Here is a 12,500-nt window from a genome sequence, read left to right as displayed (position 1 = left end):
TTTCGATACAGAAATGTCTCTGCATAAAAAGAATGAGGAAAAACATGCACCAAACCGCGTGCAACAAAACGAGCAGCAATAAAGGCCCAGCTCAGATAATCATCGTAGCACGTAGGCGTAAAAGAGCGAAAAAGTAGGATGTAGAGCATTAGCAAGTACGAGAGAGTTCCCACATTTTTACTACTAAGTGCTTCCTTCATCCAAAGTGTTGATGCGTTTCGACTTTTGAAGTTTAAGAGAAGAGCACTTGGAATTACAGGTGTATGTATAGTCATAAACCAGGAATCATGACGAGTCTTCCATTATTATTATTATTATTATTATTATTATTTCAGTAGATGAAACTTATTTACATGAAACAAGCACTCAGTAGCCATTGACTTGAAATTCAAGCTTCCAAAGAATGTTTTCAACCTCCCACCTTAGCACGCTGTTGGCCCAGCGTTCGGCTCTCCGACCGGCCAATGAAGAATTAGAGGAATTTATTTCTGGTGATAGAAATTCCTTTCTCGTCATAATGTGGTTCGGATTCCACAATAAGCTGTAGGTCCCGTTGCTAGGTAACCAGTTGGTTCTTAGCTGCGTAAAATAAATCTAATCCTTCGGGCCAGCCCAAGGAGAGCTGTTAATCAGCTCAGTGGTCTGGTTAAACTAAGATATACTTAACTTTTTCAACCTCCCACCGCAGACCCCGTTACTGAAGCAGTAACTGATCTTGATACAGAGCCCATGATTTTACATCGCCCTGGGGGGACGCGAACCAGCGACATCTGAGTGGCATGCCACGACACTAACCACTATACTAGCGGACCAGCTAAAGGTTAGACCCCAATAGCATCTGGTGTTCCCAGCCGGCCACCCAGCCAAGTACTGACCAGACCCAACGTTTCTTAACTTCGCCCATCGGACGAGAAGTGGGGCTTTCAACGTGGTATGGTCGTTGTATTTCGAAAATAGGAATCCGTTCAGGTTATGAATATAATTGTATGTAATTGCTCTCGCTTGGGTTAATTGGTGCACCTCACAACAGTAACGCGTTAAAGTTGTGGTCCTGTTTAACTTCGTTTCCAGTGTTTTTATGGACTGTTTCATCTGCTGAAGTAATTTACAAATCCAAAATAAATATATGTCTTCAGACGTCATGCTGTAGCAAACCATGCGTACACATTGAAAAACACTATTTTCTTTCCATGTTGCATTTAACCCTTTCGAAATCATCGTAATCACTTTAGTGTTTTAAGTACCTCTGAAAGATTAGCTACGAAGAGAGAGAGAGAGAAAGAGTAAGAGTAGAGAGAGAGAGAGAGAGAGAGAGAGAAAGTTAAGTATATCTTAGTTTAACCAGACCACTTAGCTGATTAACAGCTCTCCTAGGGCTGGCCCGAAGGATTAGACTTATTTTACGTGGCTAAGAACCAACTGGTTACCTAGCAACGGGACCTACAGCTTATTGTGGGATCCGAACCACATTATGACGAGAAATGAATTTCTATCACCAGAAATCCGTTCTCTCTAACTCTTCATTAGCCGGGTAGGAGAGTCGAACGCTGGGCCAACAGCTTGCGATTGTTTTCAGGCGACAGCTCTATCCACCCCTCCAACGAATACTAGCTGCTTTTCATTTGCCGTGGATGATTTAATGGATGGTAAGACCACCCGAGAGAGAGAGAGAGAGAGAGAGAGAGAGAGAGAGAGAGAGAGAGAGAGAGAGAGAGAGAGAGGGTTTCCCAGTATTTACAGAATACTTTTCATACAGAGCATGCATATTCATAAAAGTGTTACTTCACCGCTCAGGATGGAAGAAGCTGGAATACTGGTCATTAACAAGTTACTATTTAGATTCTATCCATCCAGGCGTCGGGTGGGGGTAGAGGCGGACCTGGAAAGCCCAAAAAGGAGGTTTATACTCCTCGGAATACGGTTCAGATAATTGTTTTCGAAGTCAGAGCTAAACTGCGCCCTGCAGACCAATCTCTAGCAACTTGCGAAGTTTCAGCCTTTCCTTTACCCATCTGGAGTGGTAAGCACTTTTCTGAACTTCTGTACTTTTGGAAGTCTTGCTACAATGCCCAGTTAATTTTTCTTTCCAACCTGATGTTATGGCCCAGCACTCGCTAGGCCCGAGTTCGACTCTCCGGCCGGCTAGTGAAGAGTTAGAGGAATTTATTTCTGGTGATGGAAATTCATTTCTCGCTATAATGTGGTTCGGATTCCTCAATAAGCTGTAGATCCCGTTGCTAAGTAACCAATTGGTTCTTAGCCACGTTAAATAAGTCTAATCCTTCAGGCCAGCCCTAGGAGAGCTGTTAATCAGCTCAGTGGTCTGGTAAAACTAAGATATATTTAACTTTTTTTTTTTTTTTCCAACCTGATACCAAGGTCTAACACAGAGGCACACGCACACATAGCAATTGCTTATAAACGTTACTCAGTCTCGGAAACAAAAGAGAAAATATCTACAGATATCAATTGAAGTTCGATATTATAATCATATTTGACAATAATGTTACCTTTTTTTTTTTTGCAAAATGTAAGAGTAGCTGTCCTAGTAATACTATTTAAATCCCTGGACCTTCGAAAGTTCATACTAGGTGCAAATGTGTTTTTACTGAGCATATTCCCGAGTCTCGCTTCATAAATTTTTATATAGTTTCTTCGCTACTTCTCCATTTCTTATTCCTGCTGGCCTCCTGTCCCTATTGCAGCTGTTAGTTCTTGTTGCATTCTGCAGCTTATCTAATAATAATAATCTAATAATAATAATAATAATAATAATAATAATAATAATAATAATAATAATAACGGCTTGATAAGTATTTTCATTGTCTCATTATACATTTGTTACCATTATCTTATATATTTTATACATTTCGGTGACAGCAACCTATTTTCTTTTGTAAACGCTCTCAAAATAAAGCGCATTAAGGTGTAAAAAGTCTTTGCCAAAATAATGCAGTATAGTGGATGCCAAAATAATGCAGTATAGTGGATGCCAGAATAATGCAGTATATTGGATGCCAAAATAATGCAGTATAGTGGATATCAAAATAATGTAGTATGGTGGATGCCAAAATAATGCAGTATGGTGGATATCAAAATACTGCAGTATGATGGTTGCCAAAATAATGCAGTATAGTGGAGCATATAAAACTGATACGAAACATTTTTCTTTTTATTCCTGCATACTACAAGGTTTTCAGTTTTTTCACCGATAGTAAAATCAACATCCTTGTCTAGACCTATCACGGAAGGTGAAAGTTTCTTCTTTTATTCCCCAAGGAATAAAATTTGATACATATATTTATGTGTGTGTAAAAAGTAAACACAGTTATCTATTAGTGATTATTCTCATTTCAGCGATATCCGATTCTAGTGCTGCAACAACTTTCAAGCGACCGAAAACCCATTATTTTCTTGCATGCCGTAAAATACAAATACAAGTCACCAATGATCCCACTGACCTAACATGACACTATCCTATACAGAAAATTAATTTTAACCATATACATTCACTTTTATTTTAGGTGTTAAAAGGCAACGAGCTTAATTCAGAGTATATTTCATTTTTATTTTTAGTTACATATTTTTCCACTTTGAAACTGACAATTACTGTGAGATTTTGAATGACACCTTATTTTCCTCTTCGAGTCACAAGGAAAAACAATTTCACCCTGACAACGCTGAAAACACGAAGAGACAAACGTAGTTGATCTTGCATTCACCTCCCTTGGTCATAATTTCGCACTTTCTTGGGCATTCGATTGGAGAACCGCGAATTACTTCAAGCCTCCTGAGAGGACCTGCTGACGCGCTGCACAGTGTCAGGACGAAAATCAGAGCCACGATGACTGTGAACTTCATCTTGTCCTTTAAGTGACTTAAGGCGACCACTTTCCTTCTGAATACCGGTTCTGGCAGCTGGTGCTTTGGAGATGCAGTTCTCCACTCCGCGACGACAAACTCTTCTGCGGCTACAGATGCCCAACAGTCAGCCCTCTGGAGTTTTCTGAAGACATATGCTTCCACTTCTGAATGACGGTCGACTTCTTGATAAGCTGTATAATTGATATTTTCCCTTGTTATTGAGCAAATGTGCTAAAGTTCCCTACGGAAAACTCAAGAGCTAATTCAGCGTGCTGACCAGACTGAGTCTGAGAGTTGACTGATTCACCAGGATGAGCACTTTGGAGCAGAATTGTTCCATCCGGTGTCCGGTGGTTTTTGTAAAATTCCACCCAAACATCCGGTTTGGGTGTCACCATAGAGTGATACTTTGTCACTTCCACACGCCGGACTTTTCTAGGGTATTCTTGATGCTGACGACATTTCTCGTGTCACCTGTTCACTGTTTTATTTTTCTTGTTTATTTTGTATCTGGGAAATAAAAAACTGTATCGATTTAAGTGTAAAAATATAAGTATTCAGATCAGGTCAGCAGGTTAATTTCGGTACTGTTGTATTCATACGTATCGTATACTGCTTCTATGTTTGATTTATCAGTTATAGCCTTTTCCTCTAAGATATTTTCTTGAATCACTTCGGTTTCCCGTTTGTTCTCCAGCACCAACACCCACATGGCAGATTAAAAAAATAAGGGAGGGGATGATTAATATAAATTTGGAAATAAATTCAAGGTTTTGTGTTTACCTCCGCTTCATTCGCTCAGTACCCCATTTTTTCACTCAAAGTCATTTCTTTCGCTCGGTTACCATTCATAATAATTGCTCCCAGCTCCCTAAATGAGCCCTTTAACTTTCTTATAACTGTTACAAACATTATCACAACTTTTAGCTATTAATGTCAAAAGCAACTTCAACCCCCTTCACCAATTTCGGCTACTTTCCCTCACTACGACCAATCAGAACCTTACTTTAGCCACCAACAATTTAATTTCATTTTCTAAACCACGTATCTTCTTCTTCTTCTTCTTCATCTTTTAACGTCTTTTATTCCCATTTTTGAAAATGGGGTATCACGATCCTCTTTGAAGGACTTTTTTGATTTGGTTAAACAGGCCTAGACCACTGGTCTCGATCGTGCTGCCCTGCCTGACATCGGAACTTCTCCGGTACGTATGGTTTCATGTATTAAGAAACCTTTCTTCAGCAGCCGAAGTTATTGAGCGGGTATGGCGAAAGTTCGAGAGGAGAGATGTTTGTTATGTTTTTTTTAAGGCGTTGTAGTAAAGTCTTTGAAATGATGTGTATTTAGTATTCGTAACATCCATTTGCTTTTAATCAAAGCCATCCGTGATTTATATATAATCCCGGGATGTTACATTTTAGTGATTATTTGAACCATCGGCTGCGGGTTTTGAACCCGCACCTCAAACCTCTAAATTCTGTACCGACTGAGCCACCAGGTTTTCTAAACCAAGATATCTAAATCCTAATATTCCTCATCCTAAAGTCTTTTTGAAAAATAGTACAGGGTCGGGCTTGGGGGTTAAATATCATTGAGTGAATATGAGTTCCCGTGTTTTAAGAGCAACAGAACTTCATCCCCACTTTCGGTTAGAAACGGGAGTTCAGCGTCACCCCTGGTAGCCTAAATGCCAAAGTCCAGCAAGGAGTGTTATGTAACAAAAGTCTTTGAAATGATGGTAAGTATTCAAGATTTTAAATTAAAGCCAGGTATTATATGGCATTCATTGGTTACATTGATGATTATTTGAAAACCAAGAACTGTTTGAGCACCTCAAAAATAAATTCTGTACTCAATATATTACAGGTTTGCTCAAGATAATAAACAAAATGTTTGCTATTTTGAATTGTGTAGTACAGGGTGCTTGTAATATATCATTGAGTGAATATGAGTTCCCTTATTTTAAGAGCAACAGAATCATCATTTGTTATCTCGGGCATGAGAGGTCACCGCCTGGTAAATCCCAATACCAAATGCAAATAGTGTTATGTAACAAAAAGGCCTTCAGGTGTCATAATCATAATCTCAAGATTTGACTAGGCAAATGATATACAATATTCTGACTTGCACTGATAAAAGTTGAAAACGAAGAACGTTTAGGACGTAAGAAATAAATCAAAAAGATATTAAAGGAGAAAAAGAAAAGATTACAAAATGTTTGACATATATATCTATACACACAGTATATATATATATATATATATATATATATATATATATATATATATATATATATATATATGTGTGTGTGTGTGTGTGTGTGTGTGTGTGTGTGTGTGTGTGTGTGTGTGTGTGTGTGTGTATAATCATAACTAGAATATAAATTAATGACTGTGAATGATATACAATACGTGACTGAATTAATATAAAAGTTGGTCCGAATATAACATCATTTCAAAGACATTAAGATGAGGAATATTACGGATTAGATATATAATTCATATATAGATATAGACATATATATATATATATATATATATATATATATATATATATATATATATATATATATATATATATATATATATATATATATATATATATATATATATATATAAATATATATATATATATATATATATATATATATATATATATATATATATATATATATATATATATATATATATATATATATATATATATATATATATATATATATATATATATATATATATATATATATATATATATATAATCAAAAGCAGCTTCAGCATTGCCGTGAGAATATTCACTATTTTCTACACGCTCTCCCTCCATCATTATTTGAACGATAATAGGAATAACATGATAATTCTGACAGCTCTTCGTCATTTCACTATAATTTCGCTGGAGAGTACGCCTGCAAATATTTACAGAGCATTTCACTGTAATACAAATTGTAAATGGAAAGGCCAAGATAATCTGAGGCACGGTTTCTATTTGGCTGGGAAGATGAGCCAGTTCTGACAGGATACCTTCTCTCTCTCTCTCTCTCTCTCTCTCTCTCTCTCTCTCTCTCTCTCTCTCTCTCTCTCTCTCTCTAGCTCTAGTTTTCCTAGTTGCTTCCTGAGTAGAGGAAATGAGATTGCTACAGAGCTCATAATTCACAGGAATCCTTAGGCACTGAGAACGATTTGGTGTTCTGGTGAATTCTCTGACCTGGGATGTTATTTATCCTGGGTTTAATTTACGCTTTACTCATTTATTTATTTATGTATACTCACGTCTTCTCCAGTCTTCCCTTTTCATGGTATGGCGTTATTTACCTGGGTTTGATTCAACTTTATCCATTTAACTATTTAAGCCTATATCCGTATTCACCCCCTTCACCTCTTTTCATATCATGGCGTTATTTACCTGGGTTTGACTTAACCTTTATTCATTTACCTACTTAAGTCTATATCCGTATTCCCCCTTCTTCATTTTTCATAACATGGCGTTATTTACCTGGGTTTGATTCAACTTTATCCTCTTAATTATTTGTTTATATCCGGATTCCCCCTGCATTCCTTTTCATATCATGGCGTTATTTATCCTGGGTTTGATTTAACCTTTATCCTCTTAATTATTTAAGTCTATATCCGTATTCCCCCTTCATTCCTTTTCATATCATGGCGTTATTTATCCTGGGTTTGGTTTAACCTTTATTCATTTACCTACTTAAGTCTATATCCGTATTCCCCCTTCTTCATTTTTCATACCATGGCGTTATTTATCCTGGGTTTGGTTTAACCTTTATCCTATTAATTATTTAAGTCTATATCCGTATTCCCCTTCTTCATTTTTCACACCATGGCGTTATTTATCCTGGGTTTGATTTAACCTTTATCCTCTTAATTATTTAAGTCTATATCCGTATTCTCCCTTCTTCCCTTTTCATAATTTTATACAGGTTAGTACTTCTATGGAAATTTGTTGTGCAAGCAAATGACATTTCAACTTGTCCTTTAGATTGATATATGCATTTATTAGAAATAATAATGTTAATGAAAAGAATTAAGGGTTAAAACTTCAGTACTTTCCAACATCGATCTCACGAGACCTACTTATTTTCTCTATGATTTTTGCAGGTATCCAAAATATATGTAAAAATTATATGGTATGTGGTAAAATTTATATTTTTTTATATATATATATATATATATATATATATATATATATATATGTATGTGTGTATGTATGTATGTATGAATACACACACATATATATATATATATATATATATATATATATATATATATATATATATATATATATATATATATATATAAAGTAAAGTATGTATGAATACACACAAATATATATATATATATATATATATATATATATAATATATATATATGTGTATATATATTTGTAGGTATGTGTGTGCACGTGTTCATCGTCGTTATAAACCATCCAAGCGGAATATCCTTTCCTGTATAAGCCCTTTTGTTCCTCGGCAAAGAAGATGTACTTTGAGGCATTCTTTAAGTAACTATGTAATAAGTAGGGCACACTACAATAGGCCTTAAGGATATGTAACGTAAGGTCGAAGGTCGTCGGTCGTCAGTCTTCCTTCTCGATATGTTGAAGGACTCTCAAGTATTATCCATTGCCTGTGGCCATTTTCATTCTCGACGACCCTTTTTGGGTAAGGTAGGAAAAGTTAAGTATATGAGGGCGGTCTGAATGTATTGAAGCTTTATTTTGAAGTTTCCCATAAGCTTCCGATCTGTTTCCGTAATGGAGCCATTTGGTTTTTGTTGTTCTTTTGCTGAAACAGTAACTGATATGGTACGAAATGTTTTACTTTCTTCATGACGGGAGATTTTGCAGATTTGATTGACAGTCTTATATTACTGTCTGTCAAAAAATCAGTGGCTGTCAATTTTCTAGTCTGTAAGTTTTGTTCCACTTCTTGTAATTATTGCACATCAATTCAAGAATACCTGTCAGTTCATTAATCTAACTCAGCGCAGTAACTGTCGTGGAGATGAAAGAATAACTAAACACACCCTTTTGAAATAGGAAATACTATAATTTTGTACGAAACTAAAGAATGTTTCTAGAAAATTAGTCGGCCATGTCTCGGAGAGAGATAAAAAAGACAAGCATTAACATTTGCCACTCAAACTTCATTCACTATGGTATTAATTTTACTCAAGTAAAACGTGACCTATGGGGAACTGAAGTATGCAAGGGGTTGCGTCCCCGCCCCTTGGTGAGTTCTTGGACCAGCTGGTCCAGCTAGTGGTATCTGGTTTAAGGCCACAAGCTGAGGGTACAAGCACCTCTTGCCGTCTAGCCTGACACGTCTTTTAAGTAAAGGATAGATCCACAATTCGAAAATTGTGGACTTTCTCAGGCTGACCAACAGAAGTCATTGGCAGCACAGTAATGGATGGGGTTGAGTGTCTGGTCTCTTCAGTTTCGCTCTGGAGGTTTGGGAGACGACCTTGCTTGAAAACCAGAAGGCTACAGTAGAGGTCATTGTCTATGGACAGCTAAGAACTAGCTATTTCACTTTATTTAGCCAGTGAATTTCAGCTTTCTATATCCCCTAAATGAAGATTAGCGTTGTTTATGAACGTTGATGATGAAGACTCAGCCATAGAGTGAAATAAAAAGAAATTTGAGGAAATTAAATTTCTACTCTATGGATTCTGGCAATAAAGCCAATTCCTAAATGGTCCCTAGTATCGGGCATACGGGGGTGATAAGAAACACCTAGTGTATAAATGCTAACGAGAACTGAAAATAGGAAACTAAAATACAAGAACTCTCAATCAAACTGGAAAGACAGAATAGGTAAACACTGAAGAGATACAGATTACATAACATAGCTGTTTACGAAGCAAAGGGGCAAAGTAACGGCAAATCAACAGAAGAGGAACAGTAATTAACCGACACCACACACCATCAGCAGAGGCAGAGAGAGAGAGAGAGAGAGAGAGAGAGAGAGAGAGAGAGAGAGATATAAGTAACCAGCCGGTGCTCAAGACTTACTATAGTGAGGGAGAAGAAGTACGCATAGCCTGTTCCTCACCTGCTGGAAAAAATGACACCATTCCTGTCATTGGGGGGCACACCGCAGAAACCCTTCAATGCGCCCCCTCCCCCACCCCTCCCCATCAGCACAACCAAAGAGGTCCCAACCAAGGCCCAGGGAAATACCCAACGTTTGAGGATGCGAGCTTCAAACCAAGAACATCTGACATCGCAACTAACCAACGACAATTCGACCTCCCTGGAATTCAGCTGACTTTAAAAATGCTCCACTTCTAAATAATAATAATAATAATAATAATAATAATAATAATAATAATAATAATAATAATAATAATAATAATAATAATAATAATAATTAAAAAATACTCATAGTAGCATGAGTCTTAAAATGGAGAAGCAAATCCACAGTTATGTATATGTACGTATATTTAAAGATAAATCAATATAGATTTATCTTTAAATATATGTACATGTACATAACTGTGGATTTGCTTCTCCAATAATAATAATAATAATAATAATAATAATAATAATAATAATAATAATAATTTTAATAATAATAATACTTTTATTATTATTATTATTATTATCATTATTATTATTATTATTATTATTATTATTATTATTGATAATATGATTAAATATTCTTTTGAACAGTGTTTTATGCAAGTTCCCATAGGTATCCCCATCATAATGCAATTTAGTGAACACCCACTTGGCAACTTCCCGAATTTTATGTATTTTTTTCGTATGTTGAAAAGCAGCAAACATACATCGATAGCCAACGAAAAACATTTCAATCCGAAGGGAATAAACAAATACTGTAAATGTTTAAGTTACATAAAAAAAAACACTTCCATTACTTTCCACGTAATCCTCCTGGCAATCTTTATTTGGATAAACGGTAAAGAAATATAACCTTGTCTGTGGTCATCACATTTCACTGGAAAAAGTAAGTACCAAGTCAATTTCTTTAGAATAAACAGATCTCCATAGGTTTCTGACATCCAAATTGGAGAGAGTGTTTTTTCCAAGAATTGTATAGTAAGAGTTTAAAGGATTGTAATATTAATATTATTATATTTGGCTAAATATGAAGCCGAATGAACACTTTTCCTGTTTATTGCAGCCATAGAAGGCATCATCAAATCGTCTTATTTTATAAAAGGCAGGGTTGGAATTATAGGCATCATATAAATATAGTATATATATATTATATATATTATAAAATGAAGTATATTATACATATATATTATATATATATATATATATATATATATATATATATCAACACACAATATACAGAAATAAATTTCTGATATCAGGATAGGTCTCTCAGGTAAAGCAATATATATACTTATTAGGGATAATATGAAATATATCTATATATATTGGGGAATATATATAGCTTATATATATATATAGGTTCCAACTTCTTTTATAGTGGGTAACGCCCTTGCTTTATATATCAGAAATTTATTTCACACGTGATTGTGTGTTGATGATTTCATCTTACATAACGAATGAAATGTTGTCTATTGGGTCACTGAGTCGGAAGTTGGGGAAAATATATATATATATATATATATATATATCCACCTGAGAGATCCGATCCGATAGTCAGAAATATATATATATATATATATATATATATATATATATATATATATATATATATATAAACAAATCAATTAAAGGGGAATTAAAGGGAACGGTGCATTTAACCATGTTCCCCATAATGATTATAACAAGACAATAATTGCTTTGTTGACAATATTAATGACTCCATTACGACCATTTATTGTTTACTAATTGCGTAATGGATTTGTAATCACAGTGCATTTTGGATCACATTACCCTTTGCGTTTGAAGAGCAAAAATATATAACCATATTGGCCGCTCCTTGTGGACGCACACGAACTTGGAATAACATCATATTTGGAAAGAAATGGCATAAGCCCCTTTATCTTTACTTTACTCAACTCCATAACCAAGGATTTCCACTTCTTCCCAAATTTATCTAGTGTATGGTATTCAGTTCAGCCCATTGTTAGTTACCTTTCGCTAGGCATTCGGAATATCAAATGTCCTTTGTTCATTGCACTTCCATTTGATAGAGTATTTCCTGTTTTCTTTCTTAGATTTAATTACATTTCGTTAGCAAAGATTTATACACTTCTTAAATGACTCCCTTTCATAGCATTCGTTTCCCGACTAAGATCTTCCATCACAAGGTTAAACTTGATACTCCGAACATAATTAACAAAAACATTAATGAACTGTAATGTTCTCTGTTAGATAAATAAATATTTCAGTACCTCTAAGTAACCAAAGTATCTCAACTTTGTAAAACTTTTAGGTTAATCTGTAAAAAAAAATTAAAAAAAACAAGTAAAAAATGCGTCGAAGTTTCTTCGGCGCAATCGAGTTTTCTGTACGGCGTATAATGCTGTACGAGCCGCGGCCCATGAATCTTTAACCACGGGCTGGTGGTGGCCTGTCCTATATCATTGCCAGATGAACGATTATGGCTAAATTTAACCTTAAATAAAATAAAAACTACTGAGGATGCTAAAGGGCTGCAATTTGGTAAGTCTGGTAAC

The 12,500-nt window shown here is 35.3% G+C and overlaps 1 pseudogene; it reads right to left on the bottom strand.

Moving 5' to 3' along the window:
- Positions 1 to 826: 826 nt before the first annotated feature.
- LOC136850885 (5S ribosomal RNA) lies at positions 827 to 945 on the bottom strand (annotated as a pseudogene).
- Positions 946 to 12,500: the final 11,555 nt, after the last annotated feature.

Source organism: Macrobrachium rosenbergii, chromosome 22, assembly GCF_040412425.1.
Source record: "Macrobrachium rosenbergii isolate ZJJX-2024 chromosome 22, ASM4041242v1, whole genome shotgun sequence".
Lineage (NCBI taxonomy): Eukaryota > Metazoa > Arthropoda > Malacostraca > Decapoda > Palaemonidae > Macrobrachium > Macrobrachium rosenbergii.
This window is presented reverse-complemented; position numbering and strand designations above follow the sequence as displayed.